Here is an 18,486-nt window from a genome sequence, read left to right on the forward strand (position 1 = left end):
CTCTGGCATGGTGTTCTGGTGGCGATTTAAAGGGTTTGGGGCTCCGACACTGCTGCTACTACAGCAGTGGTGGGGGGCCAGACCCCCAGACCCTTCTGAAATCGTAATTGCCCCCTCTCCTCCTGGTCAGTTGGCCTACTTCACAGTCTGCTTTGGCTGTAACTATCTTGAGTAATTTTGTACCATCTGCAGATTTTGTCACCTCACTGTTTTGGAGCCAACTCAGCCTGAAACAAGCTGATTTTCTGCCTGTTTTTGGCTGAACTGGCATCACTGATATACCCATGTCACCCATGTTCAGTAATTTTTTCACGTGAAGAATATTTATTTTGATAAAGCACTATGTCACTGTGCTAAATGTTACTCTTCTTCATCCTTTGCCTCAGACGGCATACAGGATACCTCACTTTCTCACTTGCCTTCAGACTCATGTGCTACTTGTTCCCAGTTACCCCTCCAGCATTCTTTTTTGTTATTGTTTTGATACGATTAAGTTCAAAGGCCCTAATTCTTATTTATAGTTAAATTAGTTTAAGACCTCTTACATTATAAGAACAACTAAAAAAATATGTAAAAATTTACTCCTGCTTTAAGGACTCTGGTACACTCCCAGAGTGGTACAAGAACATAAGAACAGCTATACTGGGTCAGACCAAAGGTCCATCTAGCCCAGTATCCTGTCTTCCGACAGTGGCCACAGATGCCCCAGAGGGAGCGAACAGATCAAGTGATCCCTCTCCTGTCATCCATTCCCAGCCTCTGACAAATACCCATGCTAGCTACTTACCCATCATGGCTTTACTGCACATGAAACTCAGGCAATAAGAGTAAAGGCCAGTGGCAGCTGAAAATCTGGGCCTCTTCCTGACATCAACAAAAAAATTCTCTTTGACTTAAATAGGGATAGGATTTCACCCACTATGGTTACCAGCTCATTGATACCTCCACAAATTATTCAACCTGCCACTTCAACAATCTTCCTTTGGATGCTTTGCACTATAAGTGCAATCGTCATTTATCATTTTTCTCTCTTTATTCATTCTGTGAGTCAAAGTAGGCAATAAACAAGTTACAGAATGATAAATATACTACTGACATTTTGGCTGTGTGGATTGGCTTTTTTAAACTCTAGAAATATGATATAAAGGTTGCTAAGAGGCACATATAGTAGACATGCACTAACACTTTCACAGCTGTAACTCTCACGTATGACTGACCAATGTGCATGGGCACACAGGCACATACATTTCTGCGTCTGCAGACTGAGTTTGCAAAACATAGATTTTATGTTAAAAGCTATACAGTTGAGGCAGAGTTACATAGCTCATTTAAAAGCTTCAGAGGGGTAGCCGAGTTAGTCTGGGTGTGTCTAGACTACAGGGTTTTGTTAACAAAAGTGGACTTTTGTTGACAAACCTATACATGCGTCTACACTACTGCCGTGTTCTGTCGACAGTAAATCGACAGGACATGGCAGCTTTGTCGACGGCGGTAAACCTCATTCTATGAGGAATAACGCCTTTTGTCGACAGAGTTCTGTTGACAAAAGACACTATTGCATCCACACTGTGCTTTTTCAAAAGAGAGAGTCTGGACTCTGTCGAAAAAGTGGCTTGCTTTGTTAACAGAACTGGCTGTAGTCTAGATATGCTTTGTCGACAGAGACTTTGTCAACAGTATCTGTTGACAAAGCTTCTGTTGACAAAAGCCTGTAGTCTAGATGTACCCTAACAGGAAAAAACTTTAAAAATAACAAGTAGTCTAGTAGTACCGTAAAGACTCAATAGTTACAAGAGGCTGATAAGAACCATTAGCACCGATTATTTGGTTGGTAGGTTAAATCATAGGATGTGGAAGGTAGTGTGTGACCCAGGTGATGTCTTTGTTCATACCATTTGCATAAGAATTAAACTTGTGAACGAAGTTAAGCTCCAATCTTTCTGTATATTTGGCTTGTGGAATTTACCTGAAACAAAATAGTGACTTGGAGATCCATTAATGAGTACCCAGGTAGATTAAAAAGTATTCTCCAGCAGTTTTTTTGCGTATTGCCTTTTTGGATATCTGATTTGTATCTATTAATTCTTTCCTGCAGAGACTGTCCAGTTTGGCCAATATACATGGCAGTGGGGCATTGTTGGCATTTGACGGAATAGATCACATTGATGGATGTGCAGTTAAATGAGCCTTTGATTTGGTGGATGATGTGGTTGGGTCCAGTGATGAAATTGCTGGTGTAGATGTGTGGGCAGAGTAGGCACCAGGGCTGATTTCAGTGGTGGCTTCCTGGATGATTATGATGGAGATATGTTGCTTGGTTATTGGAAAGAAATTTGTTTGAGGTTAGAGGGTTGTCTGAGTGAGGATTGGCCTTTGCCCCAAGGCCCGTGAGAGTGAGGGGTCATTTTCCAGGATAGGTTGTAGATTGTAGATAATGCATTGAAGGGTTTTAAGCTGTGGACTGTAGGTGATGAAAAGTAGAATTCTATTTTCTTTTTTTGGCCTGTCTTGGCCTTTGGCCTTTCTTTTTTTGGCCTGTTCATGTATGGGTACTTTTTTAGTTTTACACCTAACTACAGCAGGAACAGCAGCAGCCAGAGCCTTGGGAGGCTCAAGCCAGGCTGCTATGAAGGGCTGGCTGGGGGAGGCTAGCCTCTACCCCAACACTTTCTGCCAGAGGCCTCCCCTTTGAGGGAGAGTCCAAAGCCACCCCTGCACACCTTGCCCAATGGCCCAATAATTCTGTCAGCAGCCCTGCCAGGACAGCCTTGGGTTCAACCACAGTGGCCATTGCAGCTGCGGAAATTGCTTTCACAACCTCCATGAGATTCACAACTTTAGTTATGGGCCAGGACAAACATCAGTAGGTTCATATCAGATAAATCTGGAGATGTTTGAAGGCTGATCTGAACTCTATGATCTCCCTATTCATTATTTTGCCTCCCCTCTTCCTAATCCAAGCGGCCTGATCCCAAATAGAGGCTCTGAATTCGGACTGTGGATTTGAGTTCACATGTCAAAACGCTAACAATTTAGAAAATCAGACTTCTAAAATTTAGGAAAGTTTCAGATTCTGCCATATTTAACAACCTCCAATATAAGAGTGATGCATTAAGATTTCATGGTGGTGGGTGCAATATAAGAATTTTAAATAGAGTGGAGGAAGTGTTTAGCTCTAAGGTTTTTATTTAGGATTATACTGAACTAAAGCCAGATCTTCTCCCTGATTTCCCTACAGATTTCCCCTTTCTACAAACACAAAATACAACTGTAGAAGTCTGGTTCTGATACTCGGTCCGCTGAATTCTATACCTACTGGTTCTAATCACAAGACAATAGCAAGTCTAGTTAAGACTTTGAGCCCAGCTGAGATCCCAGGCACTTCAGTACAGGTAGCAGGCCCACTTAGTACCAGAAATGTGGAAAAGGAATACCTACAAAGAAAGATTTGGGATCAAGATTTGAGTTAAGAATCAACCTGCTCGTCACTTCTGAACTGGACCATCCATCACTAATCAGAAAATGACTGCGCAACTTTAAAAAAATCAGTTTGATTTGCATCCTTTATGTAAGACAGAATGGAACTGTCAAACAAAACACAATTTAAATTAATGGCAATTATATTTTCCTTTACAGGCTGCCTTCACTGAAAAGGATGTGTTTTTCCCCTCTGAGGGTATGGCTAGACTGCAGAGGGGGTTTTGGGATACCAGAGGTATCCCGAAAAAACTCCACCGCGTCCAGGGAACACATTTGCTCTTCTTCTTTGTTTTTGCAGAAGAGCATACCGCTCTTTAAAAAGCCCTGTATTCCTTGTTCTACAAGCAAGAAGGGGGCATTTGAAAGAGGTTTTTTTTCCGACATTTGGCCCAGTCTAGATTGGCCAAATGTTGGAAAAGCCTCTTCTGACAAAAGAATCGGAAAAAGGTACGCAAAATGCGGAGCGCATTTTGTGTGCCTTTTTCTGACAAAAACTTGTAGTCTAACCATACCCTGGGATTGGTACCTTAATGTAAAATCCTTTGGAGACAAGCCATTTTAATTTTGACCTCAAAGTTGCTAGTCAATGTAAACCTCAGATGTAAGGAATATATAGTAGATCTTAACTAGCTACACTTCCATGCCTTGTCTCCAGGAGGATTTTGCATCAGAATATCTAGTTAGCTACCTCAATGCAAAAACAGTCAAAAGTTTAGCCACTCTGCAGCTGCACTCTCCAGATTTTGTATAACCGGATATCACCCTATCAGTAGCAAAGTAAAACAATGGGTTGGAATTAGATTCAGGACGTGCCGGGTATCCCCTTCCTGCAAAGTGCAAACCGCTCTGCTGATAGTCAGGAGAAAATAGTAAGGAAGTTAAAAGCTAAGCTGGAAAGCAGGCTGTACCAACCAAGATAGAGAAAACCAATCAGAAACTCTCTGTAGGCTAGGTGCTAACCCTACCAGCCAACTGAAATGAGAGGCAGCACATAACAGCTCTTCCCCAGGAATAGGATGTGAACCAAACGGAGTCGTGGTTTAGAGCTCTCCTTTCACCCAACAGGGAAAATAAGATTCTTCAGTTTTTCTGCAGGTGTGGCTTACTGCCCCCCCCCCCCCCCCCCCCCCCCAATGTGCTGGCTCCAGAGAACTGCTGGTGTGCTGGGGACTCCTGCCTGCCAACCTGCTATGGAGTGGGGGAGGACCTTGGGGGTAACTGTTCTTTCCCCCCCAATCTGAATTGGTACCTGACTTTCTCCTGAGTGGCTGCCCAAGTGCTCCACTTACAGGGAACACTGGTCAGCGCCCTTATTTGCGTAGGACCTTCATTCGCGCCCTAGTGGAGATGCATGTTGAAAGTCAGAGGAGTCTCACTAGAGACTGAGCTGGGAAATGTAAAGGATGTTCAGCCAATCAACTCAGGACTGCATGGAAAATGAAGCACACTAGATTTCAATGTGTTTGCTTCCACTTCATGCCAGCAGTAAGTGGAGTCCTGTGAGACTTATTTGTTAAAATGATCTAAAATGACATCAACTTTCTAAACAATTTCTCATCCCCTCTCCTGAAACGGTTATTTTATAAAAGCACTAGAAGATTTACCCACTGTTGCTCAGGTCCCTCAGGGTAGGGGGGACAGGCTGTGGGGGGTGCAGGAGTCAGGGCAGGTGCTTATAGATGTGGAGAGCTCAGGGCAGAGATCTGTAGGCCATAGGGGTTCAGGAGGCAGGGATGAGTATTGTGAGGGGCCCAAGGAAAAGTGGTGTTGTGTGTGTTGGGGGTACTGGTGTCAGAGTTGGAGAATGAGAAGGGGGATCAGGGCAGGGGGCTGGATGTGGGGGAGTGCAAGAGCCAGCAGGGGTCCTGATGGCTGGGCAGAGACTTCCAGGGCTGGTCGCAGTGGGGACTGTGTTGGCTGGGCAGGCGTGTCTGGTACTTTCACCCCTGCCTGCTGCTTTCCCAATGGAATTATAGCTGTCCCAGTCCCCATATCTGGCCCCTTGCTACCTCTTATGGTCATCACATGGTACAACTATCCCTTCTAGTAGCCCCCTCCCTTTGTCTGGTACAACCAAACCCTGACCTTGCTTTAAGTTGTGATAAAAAGAAGCTGCATACCAAATTTGGTGGTCTTAGCTGTTACCATTTAGAAGGAGTTCTTGAACAAACAAATTGACAGACAGACAGACTCGCTTGCTCGCTCACAGACAAACTCTCTCAAATATATAGAAGATTTCTGCTAATGTGTTTCTTCCCCACCACCATATGTGCATAGGGAGCAAATCTCTGGAAATATTTAATTTAGGTGTTACCCTGAGTATCACACACACAACGTGACAATGCTATTTATAAAGCAATTTCAAAAACATCTTCTCTCCCCCATCCCCTACAAAAAAATAACCCACGCCTTTGATTTATTGCTAGGATCAGTCACGTAACTTTTTCTTTAATGCACAGCTCTGTGGTTTAAACCGTTACTTATTTATAGCACAAGTTTTAAAGGGAAGCACTTGCTGCATGAAAATATTGATTTTTTACACATGTGAAAAACTGTCTTCAGGATTTTTTTTCCAAATGAGGTCAGGTGAGAAACTCCAACATTACTGTGAGAAAACAATGAGTAAATAAAATCTGAAGGGACAAGTTGGACAGAAGGAGGAGGTAGAAGGTCTGAACCCTTGGGTTAAGCCCACAAATTTGAAAGTCAAAATGTCCACTGTAAGACGGGAACAGAGAATAACACATCTTAGCTCTGTGAGCAGATTGTCTCTTGTTCTTCTCATGCCACTTTTATGGGAATTCCTCTATGCAACTGAACAGAGGATTTAGATTCCCTGTGACATGCCACAATTCAGACTGCATCTCAGTAGGTAACCTAACGTGCACAGAATGTTCAGAACAGAATGTTGGGTTGGTATCCCCCCCCCCCATATATTTCTACTTAGAAGAGTAAATAATTTCTGGGATAGGCTTCCAAGGCAAGTTGTGGAATCCCCATCATTGGAGGTTTTTAAGAATAGACTGGACAAGAACCTCTCAGAATGGCTGACACACACTGGACCCTGTCTCAGTTTCTGAGACTCGGTGTTATCTATTGTGCAAGTCAATCAAAGCACAATAATGAACATGCCAAAAATACAAAACACATCATAACGGTGATAACAATGTAGATGAAATAAAGTCTTATGGATAGTCAAATGAGCAGTGTTGCCAGAAGAACAATTCTCTCTAGAAATGCAATGTAATCCACAGTCAAACACCACTTTGCTTCTTACAGATTCTCAAGGAAATTTAATATGAATAAAGAAGAAAACTTTAAGAAAGACTAATACTACTGGAAGATCTCAGGGAATTTAACAGCTGGCAGATCCATAATAAATCAGAAAATAAAGACCATTGATCAAAGCCAGCCACTCATCTCTCAAATTGGACATTTACCAGAAACTCAACAACTCAGTGTATCAGTGCACATACAAAATAAACTTCAAACATGCCCCAAAATATAACTATGGAAACTACATCCATCTCAGGATCAGTAATGCTGTCAGCCATTCACTTTGGGTTTTTAGACCTTGAAACTCAGCCAGAGGCAGAAAAGTGAAATAAATGAAAGCAGATCCTGCTCTCAAAGGAAGTGGTTCTTCTCTGTCCAGAACAAACAAAAATGCTCATTCTTAAAAAGATAGCAACCAGCTGTGATAGGGATTGTGTTTCTAGAAGGAGACAGCTTGTCATCAACAGTGAACCCTCACTGAGGGTTCAAAGCACCTCTTCAGTAGAGTGAGACAAGGGAAGCTATTTTCTTGTTTAGAAATATGTAACATTTGAATTAAGATAAGCATTGTTGCTTGATCAATTAGCCTGGTCCACACTCGGGAGTTATTTTGAAATAACTCCCCTTATTTTGAAATAATTTCATTATTTTGAAATAACAGCCTTGTTATTTCAAAATCTGTACTCCTGTTTTCCTTGTGGAATAAGTTTATTTCAAAATAGTTATTTTGGGAGTTATGATTTTGAATTTAGTTATTTCTAAATAATTTCCTAGGGTAGACATGCCCTACGGGTCCTTCTCATTGTGAAGGGGTGTATCATGCTGCTTTACTCTAAGTTTCTGTTCACTGATGTCTCAGTTTCTATTTTGGATGTCTCGATAACTCTCAGAGTTTTCACTCCCAGGAAGTTTAGTTTAACAACCAAGTTCAAAGGGAAAATTGAACTGGGGGTTTCTCTTTAGCCAACTTGTTTCCTGCACTCCAGTGCTGCTGGTACTGGCTCAGGCCCTGCCCTTGGGAGCTAAAAAGAGTCTGTGTGTAGGGCTGCTCACATCACCCTTCTGCTCCTTATCAAGCAACATACTCCCAACCTGATGTCTCACTTCTTTCTCCTGAGAGAATCTAATGCCTCCTCTCCCCTGACCTTTATAGCTTCTTTTATCTACCCCAAATGCCTGAGTTAGAAACATGGCCCACCTGTTACGTGACATTACTCAATCTCTCCACATGAAGAGAAGTGAGGCTGGAGCCATTTTCCCTGAAAGGGGTAAGCCACCCTGTGAGAGGACACTGGTTCTCTAGGATGAAGAGAGACAGACAGCTGCCCTCAAAGCAGTCCTTTTTATAAAGTCTGACTCGATAAACAACAATACTTGGATTTTAAAAATTCTTTCTTCCTTTCTCGTCCCATAAGGTAATGAATTAATTCAGCTCAACGGTATAAATGGGCCTGAGTCACAACATGCTGAACCGGACTGGAGACAAAGTCAAACTGCCCCAAAGTCCAGGGTTAGAGTACAACACCTAGAGGTTTGATGTTTTAGGGATAGATTGCCCAATCTGCCCTAGGAGTAGTAAGGTTAGGGGAGGACATTTTGGTAAAGATCTCCTCGTGAGGATCCACATTGGCAGCAAGAGTTCTATTAGCAGGTGGAAAAGTCTATTGGACCTGCCCCCAATCCCTAGGTTATCAATAGGAAGTCGGAAGCATTTGCATGGAAGCCCTGTGTCTGAACAGGGTCTCCAGCACCCCACACTCAAGGCAGCGCTGAAGCCATATGACCAGGGGCTCTTCTCAGCCATAGCTACTATACAGACCACTCTTAGACAGGTATGGAAGCCGCTCCATGGAAAAGATAATACATCCTTTGCCTGACACACTCTTCCAGCTCTCAACTCTGCAAATCCTTTCTATGCTGGCTTGTGAAGTTAGCTTGCAACAAGTTATCCTGAACACAGATCAGGCTGCAGGTGAGCCTCAAGCACTACTGAACATACTTTGTTTTCTCTGAGTGAGTTGTGCTTTCATTGGAAAGAGGGGGAGTGGAACAAAATAAGAAATATGACCTGGCTGTGGGAAAGTTAATAAAAATGACACATTCTGACCAGCCTGGTCAACTCCAGTCCTTTATTTTTCCAATAACTGCCTTATGTCTGCAACCCCTCCTTTCCTAATACACTATTCTGAGAAGATGTGCAATGCTGGCAATGGGGAATTTTTTCTCATATAACAAACCTCCATTCTGTCTTTCTGTCATGTCTTTCAATGGATACAAGTGCTACCCCCTTGAGTCAAAATTGCATTGCCATCCCCTGACTTTCCTAAAGAACTGACTCCACTCCCAGACAGATGTGTAGGAAAGAAAATTTGTTTCACAGGAGACAAGAATAAACACTCAGTGTTGGTATAATTAGAATGAGCCTGCAGGTGAGACTAGCAAGGACAATGACTGGACTTTCAATTACAGTCAAACTCACTCAGAACTCTCAGAGCTGTCTGTGATTAGCGTTTCTCTGGCAAAGAGCCTGTAACCTAGCAAGGTCAACCACTAAAGCCTAGCAGGAGTTTGTCTTAAGTGGTCATTGCTTGGAGTTTAATTTCTGAAGATTTTAACAATGTTTAAAAACAAAGCATAAAGAAAGACCCTTTCAGGAGGTATTAACAACAGCAAAGTATTGTGTAATGTAGCAGTGGCAGTCAGCCTCTAAGGCCCTCTGGTTTTCCAGCTAATCTCACTTTCCTCCCTCACCTCCCTTTGCTTAGTGAGCCATTTTTAGTGGCCATACTCTCAACTGGCCTCATAACTTCTGGTTCCCTTTGCCAGTATGCATTGTGATACAGTCTTCATGTCATGCACATGTACATCGTGGAAGAGTCAAACAAGACCAGCATCGAAGCTATCATCATCTACCAACAACTTCGCTGGACTGGTCACATGGTCCAGATGCCTGCTCAGTACCTCCCAAAACAGATTCTGTTTTCCAGCCTGAAGGAAGGATGGAGCGTTGGGGGCCAGAGGAAGAGATTTAGGACATATTGAAGGCAAACATGAAAAAGTGCAGCATCGGTGTCGACACTTGGGAGAACCTTGCCCAGGACCATCCCAGTAGAGAGTGGTAATCTGTGAGGGGGTGGCGCAATTTGAGAGGTCCCACCACAGCGCAGAAGAGAAGAGGCAAAGAAGGAGAAAAGAGTGGCAAAAACTGCCCCGCATCCCTCCAACAGCCTCCAACACCTGCCCCTTCTGCAATAAGATCTGCATATACAGAATCAGGCTGGTCAGCATCAACAGATCCACAAATAGGAGAGTGACAGGAAGACATCTTTCTCATTATCGAATGACCGCTGAAAGAGACATACACAGGATGGACACACAAAAGGCCATTAAGGCTTCATGAACAACTGTAAATCTAGTATTCCCTAACTTCCAAATGTTTGACTTTGCAACCTAAAATCAACTCTCAATGTCCCTTTGTGTGCTATAAAATATGTAAAGCCTTGTGTTTCAGAGTCTGAGTCAATCTTTCACTATGGGCAGGAGGGTTAATTATGCCACATCTTCCCACTGCAGGGTTTCTTGCCTCTTCCTCTGAAGCCTCTAGCACTGGCCCCTGAGGTAAGAGAGTGGGATGGATGGAGCATAGAAATTGAAATGGTGTGTCAGGCTGAAGTGCTTAATTTGGAAAGGCTGCTGTTCTTCAGACACAGCCGGAATATTCTTATGAACTACGTGATAATTTGCTACCACGTTGCTATATTCAGTGGCAAAGAGGGAAAATAATGCAATATCTGTTAGAGTACCAGAGATCTAGGGGACACTAAACAGGCACAGACAGTACCTGCTGAGTGATGCAAAACCAATAAGGTCTAGTAAAGCAGTTGCTTCAGCTCTCCCCTTGTAGTTTTCTGAGACAGAATCATAGTTCACTACAGCAACACCTTCCAATTACTGAAGTGAGCAAGACTCCTACAATCAGGTAATTGCCACTACAGTATTGTAACAGCCCCAATGTAGCTTCAAGACAGTCTCCCTGCTTTCACTCTTTCCTTCCTTCTCCCATCATTTCCTTCATGGTCCTCACAGGCATTGACAAAAAAAAAAAAAACTTTGGTGCCAGACTCAGAACGCTCAGAGGGTAGCAGCAGCAGTGGATGGAGGAGAGGAGAGATGGCACCCAACAATTCTTCCAACATCTCAGGGGAAGACAACTGAACTGAAAAAATAATTTTAAAATTATGTGTCTACAATAAACAGGATTCTGGAGAGAACAGAAGAAAGGCATTTCAACGTTCTGCTACTCATACTCAGACCACAGAGGGATTTGAGCATAGATAAAAGTGTCATATTTTAGAAACAGCAAGGATTCCAAAGATTCAGATTATCTATATGAATTTAACAAAAGGCCCCATCCAAAAACAGATTTGAAGGAAACCAGCATCAGAAGCATCCCAGCAAAGCAGGGTTTTAAGGAGGCATTTGAAAGAGAAGCAAGATGTACCTTTGAGAATGTCTATAAGAAGCTCCTTTCAAAGATGAAGGCAGCATGGAAGATGGCATGAAGGTGCTTGTTTGAAAATGTAACTAGATGATGGAGACTGGTCTCATGGGATGATCAGAGGTGGAAGTTGTTTTGATAGTAAATGACACTCAATAGTAGGGTGAGAACAGGCCATAACTGGCCTTGAAAGGGATTCAAAAGGAGGGATGACTTGGTCAGAGCAAGGACTGGGAGAATGATCTTTGCATTCTGAACTGATATGAGCAGGACAATATTGCATTTGTCAAGGCCACAGAAAATAATTTTGCAGTAATTCATATCTGAGATGAGAACTATAATAATAGTTGAATAATAACTATAATTTGAAAACAAAGTAACATTTTGTTATGGTTAAGTTTGGGTGGGTATGGAGGTGAGTGACTTCAACACAATTCACTTCAGCAAAATATAACTAACTAAGAATGGAAATAAAAATATACAACAGAGAAAAATCCTTGGAATACTTGTCAGATTGCTGCTGTTTCTAGACCACCTTTACTAAAATATAGTAACGTCTAAAAGTACTAGATACAGTGCATGCCAGAATCTGATAGCTAGTCTGGTGCTAATACTGCAATATCTTTAGAAGACTGACATGTAACAAATCAGTTTCTGATGCATCTTTAAATTCAGTGGTAGTATATATCAGGTAAGCAGGTCTCTTGTGAGGACACACAGCTATGTTAATCAGGGCCAGCTTTAGGAAGTGCGGGGCCCAATTCGAACAGTTTTGGCGGGGCCTCTGCACCCAGGTTTTTTTCTTGAGCACCCACCTCACCCCTGGGCTGCTGCCTCTGTAGTGACACTCATACATAGGCAGCAACGTGGTGGGAGAGAGGGCTGCGTGTTACCGTGAAGATTAACCGGTGAACTTTATCCTATCACATTCCTAATATAAAGCCCTTGATGAAGCATTAGAATAATGGACCCACACAACAAACCACAACCACACACACAAATATCACATCAGAAGTAGAGCTGATCAAAATGTATATCAATATAGTTGAACATTTTCAAAATAATGCCATCCTTTATTATGCAAAATTTTACACAAAATTAAATCAGTTGCCTTAAGTGTAGGTCAAATATTTGCAAACTATCCAATCTTTTCAATAAAGTTTTAAGTTTGATTTTTAAAAAGTTACCAGAGAGCGTTGCAGTTTTCTGTTACATTGATTTACTTTTTAAATAGTAAAAATGGAGTCTTTGTTAAGAAAGTGTCAGTTCTGTGGTCAAATTCCAGTCCTTAGTGATTTCAGCACCACAGATTTCACTAGGTAATATAGTACCTCCCCACCATTGCCTCCTTTGCACTGCCCTTCAACACATATTGCCTACATGGTGAGTCCAAGGTCAGTCTACACAAGATTTTATCAATGGTTTTTGCTCAAGTGATCACTGAAACAAGACAAGGACTTTCAATTGATTCTAATCAGCTCTGCCTTTAAACACTGGATGTAAAGTGCCAGATAAAATTGAGGACTCCCAAATAGACTCTACACCACCAGAAATAAAACCTGTTTCCATCTTCTGTGACTTTCAGTTAGATGTGGCTCACTATCCTCTACTTAGTGTTCAAGTTGTGATAGACCCTAAGCCAGGTTATATTAAGTTCAGGTCTTTTACCTTTTAATCATACAATATGGATTACAACATTTCATTCTCCTAGCTCCAAGTCTTTAGTGAATTTCGACCCAAAAGAGCCCAAAATTGAGCACCTTGACACTGTGGCAAAGTAGGTATGTCTATATAAATAAAGTCTGCTCGTGAAGCCTTTTCCTACAGTTGATTAACAGATGGCAGTAGATAGCTCATTCAGACCACTGGCTGATAATAGTCAGTCACCCTTACCAGTCATTACCATAGTCATGGACTCACCCTACTCTCCATTGTGTCTATGATTCTCTGATGACCTGTGACGAAAAAGGAGGGTGGAAAGGGAAACTGAAGGGAGAGACCTCTCTAAATTCACCAATCAAAGAGCAGTATTGCCAACCCAAAAATCACAAGGAACGCCTACACAAAGTTATGAGAATGATCTACAAATCACAAGATATTTTAAAAATAAAACATGTTGGATTTTTACTGGCCTTTTGTTTAGTGAGTATTTAGGGTTCTTGTTTTAAAGCTTTTGTCCTTAGCTGTAAGGCCCAGAAATAGAGAACTTTTTTTAAATGAAAGCTGAGATTCCTACATAATCAGTTGACTCCAGGCCTTTGGAAAAACACCAAATGTTTTGAGAATCATGGTAAAACAATGGAGGAATTCTTGTGAGCCTATGCATTGCCCACAGTATAAATAAATACATAAAAACACAATATCTTCTCCGCTAAACATCCTAATGAGATACTACAAATGGGGAACTGAATTCAAATGAGGAAATGACCTCCTGATATGAACAGGTATCAACCTAGTTTTTCATATTTGAAATGGGTTACCAGGAATCATACATGACAATATGAAATCTTTCCACTCATGCCAGCATAGTCACAAAACACCTATAATTTTGATCCATGCATTTATTGGATAGTGAAAGAGAAAGGAGGCAAATTAGTGTAGATAAATGTTCAAATTAAAAAAAAAAGCCTGAAGCAATTAGGACTGGGCTCCTACAGCTCACGTTCAGAACTGATTAGGACACTTATGACCAGATTTTCAAAGGTGTGTAAAGATCAGATAGATATCTTTGAAGATCCAAGTTGGCAACTGTCTCTTTAGGAGCTTAATTACCTTTGAAAATATGAGCTTAGATTTCCAAGTCCAATTATCAAAAATGACTTTAGTCACTCAAGTGCTTTTGAAAATTTTAACTGGGGACCTAAAGAGACAAAAAGGTAGGAGATATGGTATTCCTTTTAAAAACGTGTGACATCTATTTTTAGCTAAATGTTATATTATTTTTCTCCCAAGGGCAACTGACCCCCTCACTACACCATTGCCCCCCCGCCTGCAGATCTATCATCTTATGCATGTGCAAGATCTGTGAGAGCTGTCCCATGAATCTGAAGTTAATGTCTGTGGCGCCTGCTTCTGGGTGGTGTCTCAATACTGCCACATTCACCTCCAAAGAGGGGGCTTCCCAAAGCAGGCCTTTGCTGCTGACCCCCAAGCCATCCACAGGCCCAGTCTCCTTTCAATGGGCCCACTTCGCAGGGCTCATTGATCTTGGAACTGGTTTCCATCCCCTCTCCAACCCCCATCAGAACTACTGTGCCCTCCTGGCTTGGGAAAAGAATAAACAGGAGGATTGGAAATTAACCCGCCCACTCTCACATCCCCTACGCAGGGAATGAGCCATCTACATTAGGCCCCAGCTGGAGTATCATGTCCAGTTCTGGGCGCCACATTTCAGGAAATGTGGAGAAACTGGAGAAAGTCCAGAGAAGATCAACACAAATGAAGAAAGGTGAGGAGTAACGGTAGTTCGAACTAGGAAGCCTAGTTCGAACTACCTAGTTCGTGCCCCGTGTAGCCGCGCTGCACAGGGTTCGAACCAGCGGAGTTTTAAAAATGGCGGCTCCCCACTTATGTAAATGAAGCCCGGGAAATTCAAATCCTGGGCTTCATTTGCAAGTGTGGTATGCCTACATTACCCTCCTAGCTCGAACTAGGAGGGTAGTGTAGACATACCCTAAAAGAGTATCATAAGGAGGAGGAAGAAAAATTGTTCTGCTTGGCCTCTGAGGTTAGGATGAGAAGCAATGGGCTTAAATTGCAGATATTTAAGACCAGGTTAGACAGACACCTGTAAGGGACGAGCTAGGGCAACTCAACTTTGGAAACCCCAGGGACCACACTGATAATTAAAGAACATGATGAGGTCGTCAACTTAAGTGTGTCATTAGCAATGACAGTCCAAGAATTTAACTACTAAAACGCATATCAACAGAAGATCATTACACTGACTACTTTTTTTTTTTGGCTCCCACTCACTGGCCACATGTTGATCCCCACATAAACCCAAACTGCACCGCGGGGCGCAAACAAACTGGCCGTGGGCAGCATACCAAGTTATTAATAAATATTTTTAAACCTTTACCTTTTCTCTCTGCTGCCATGTCTCCTCTCCTTGCTCCATCATCTCCCCTGGTGCCTACTGCCCCCCAACTCCTCACTCTCCTCTGCTGTCCTGACTCTTGCCCTTCTCACTGCCCTCAGCCCTCCTCCACCAGCCCTTCACTCCCCTGTGCCCACTCCTCCAGTAGCCCCACTCTGATCAAGTGAGCTACGCCTCTTCATCCCCTCTTCTAACACCTCCGTCTACACACTTGCCATGCCTCTGTCCTCTGGTGCTGGTCCCTCCCCTGCAGGTGTCTGCCCTTCTGCTTCACCCCAGAATCTCCTGGCACCTGCACCTTCCCTTAGCCCTGCATCCTCCTGGTGCCTCCCCCTTCCCTTACTGCCTCTGCCCCCTTTGCCCTCTTTTTCCCTGATAGCAACTCCCTCACCACTCTCTCCCCCATTAGCCTCCTGCCCCTCTGTGCCCTCACACATGACTTTCTCCATCCCCGACTTTCTCATGCCCACCCCTTCTTTCAAGTCTTCTCCCAGCACTTTCCCCTCCCCCTCTAGCTCCCAATGCCCTTCCCCTCTCCTCTCCTCTCCCAGCATCACCCTGTCCCCCCTCCCACTGATACCTCCCCTCCTACCCTTTCCCTCATTGTCTGCACTTGGCCCCTTGCCATTTGTCTCTTGGTGCCTTCCCCTTTCTTCCCCTCCCCACTGCACAAGTCCCTTTCCCTTCCTCTCCCCGCTGAACAAGCTCCTTCCCTTTCCCCCGCTGCACAAGCGCCTTCCCTACCTTCTGCCTTCCACGTTGCGGGGCCGGAGTCTGCGCTTAGGCCCCGGAGTCCAAACCCGGAGGCAGCCACGCAACATGCCTCCGAGGAGTTTTAAAATCCCGGGTGTGACATCACATCAAATCCAGGCCCCGCCCACCTGCAACTCCGCACATGGCAGCAGTAGGTGGCGAGGGGGAGCCACGCACAGTAGGGACATTCCGGGGCCTCGGGGGATGCTCTGGGGGCGGGGTGGGAGAACGTATGGGGCGATCAGCAGGGGGGGCGGGGCACGCTCCAGACAGAGCCAGGGGAGAGCCCCAACTCCACATATTGGTGGAGCAGGGCCCCCAGCTCTGAATTGTAACACGGCCGGCACTTCCAGGTTCAGGGGCCTGGGGCCCCCTTAGGCATGGGGCCCGATTTGACCAAATCGGTCAAATGGACCTAAGGCCGGCCCTGGTGTTAATAGTCATCTATGATTCTATGATCTTCTAACACTAGAACTGGAAGGGACCTCGAGAGATCATCTAGTCCAGTCCCCTGCCCTCACGGTAGAACCAAGCACAGTCTAGAGTCTAGACCAGTGGTTTCCAAACTTTTCAGCATCACACCTCCTTTTTGATTTTTGAGAAATCCTCAGCCTCCCCCCCCCCCCCCCATAGCAGCAAAACTTGAGGGGAAAAAAAAGGAACTGACTGGGGCTAAAAAACAAAAATAGCAGAAAAACTTGGGGGGGGGATTTGGAGGAGAGGTCTGGGTCACCTCGTGCCCCCCCCCCCCGGAATTTCTTCGCACACACCCCAGTTTGGGAACCCATGGTCTATACCATCTTTGATAGATGTCTATCTAACCTGCTCTTAAATATCTCCAGAGATGGAAATTCTACAACCTCACTAGGCAATTTAGTCCAGTGTTTAATCACCCGGACAGTTAGGAAGTTTTTCTTAATGTCCAGCCTAAACCTCTCTTGCTGAAGTATAATTGCTTCTTGTCCTATCCTCAGAGTCCAAGGAGAACAATTATTTGTCTCCCTCCTTCTTGTGACACCCTTTTATATACCTGAAAACTGCTATCATGTTCCCTCTCCGTCTTCTCTTTTCTAAACTAAACAAGCCCAGTTTTTCAGTATTCCCTCACAGGTGGAGAAATTGGAAAGGGTACAGAGAAGAGCGACAAGAATGATTAAAGGTCTAGAGAACATGACCTATGAAGCCAGGCTTCATGAACTGGGCTTGTTTAGTTTGGAAAAAAGAAGATTAAGGGGGGACATGATAGCGGCTTTCAAATATCTTAAAGGGTGTCAGAAGGAGAAAATTTGTTCCTCTTGGTTTCTGAGGACAGGACAAGGAGTAATGGGCTTAAAGTGCAGCAAGGGAGGTTTAGATTGGACATTAGGAAAAAATTCCTAACTGTCAGGGTGGTCAAATATTGGAATAAATTGCCAAGGGAGGTGGTGGAATCTCCCTCTCTGGAGATATTTAAGAACAGGTTAGATAGACATCTGTCAGGGATGGTGTAGACAGAGCTTGGTCCTGCCTTGAGGGAGGGGGGCTGGACTCGATGACCTCTCGAGGTCCCTTCCAGTCCTATGATTCTATGTCATGTCCTCTAGACCTTTAATTGTTATTGTTGCTCTTCTCTGAACCATCCCCAATTTCCCCACATCTTTCTTGAAATGTGGTGCCCAGAACTGGACACAATATTCCAACTGAGTGCAAAGTAGAGCAGAAGAAGGACTTCTCGTGTCTTGTTCACACCACTCCTGTTAAGATTCACCACTTCCCATTCTAAGCCAGGGTGATGTTTCAGAAAGAAGGATGTAGCTGCCACACCCACATGCATAAAAGCATATAAATTAAAAACTATATTCCCTGACACCAACCACACACATAATGATGGCTTGTCAGAGATATCGATGAAAAAAATTATAAAGAGTGATCACTGTGTGGCCATTTAGGGAGACTTAAAAGCCACTCAGATGATTAGCAGAGCACCTAGAACTAGATTTTTTGTTACTACTGATGCTGCACATTCACACATTCCTCAGTGCACATAAAACATTAATTCTGCACGTGGATGGAAAAAAACCCACATGTGGATGGAAAAGATTAGAGGGAACATTGAGCCTGATCAGACATGCCATCTTGTAGCTCTTCCTCTTAGCTGTGCGTGTATCTGATCAGCCTAAGTGCAAATCCTCGTGATTCACAGTCTGATCAAGTTATGGAAAAGTAATCACCTTCCTTTGAAAAGTGGCTCAGGAAACAGCCCTAGGTGTAGAAGTATTGACCCTATACTTGTGGAAGCACTAAAAACATATAGATTGCATGGGACAATTTTCTTAAAGACACTGTGGCAACATCATCAACAATGAGGCCATCTGTTTTTGTACCTCAGCACAGTGATACA

The 18,486-nt window shown here is 43.6% G+C and overlaps 2 long non-coding RNA genes across 4 annotated transcripts in view; one reads left to right on the top strand and one right to left on the bottom strand.

The window, feature by feature from the left end:
• LOC142829946 (uncharacterized) overlaps positions 1–18,486 on the top strand; it is a 143,231-nt gene that overhangs the window by 122,096 nt on the left and 2,649 nt on the right. The gene's annotated exons all lie outside the window — the stretch shown is intronic.
• The window catches only part of LOC106732876 (uncharacterized), a 96,303-nt gene that overhangs the window by 53,277 nt on the left and 24,540 nt on the right, over positions 1–18,486 (bottom strand). The window lies entirely within an intron of this gene.

This window comes from Pelodiscus sinensis, chromosome 6 (assembly GCF_052426305.1).
Source record: "Pelodiscus sinensis isolate ZL-2025 chromosome 6, ASM5242630v1, whole genome shotgun sequence".
Taxonomy (NCBI): domain Eukaryota; kingdom Metazoa; phylum Chordata; order Testudines; family Trionychidae; genus Pelodiscus; species Pelodiscus sinensis.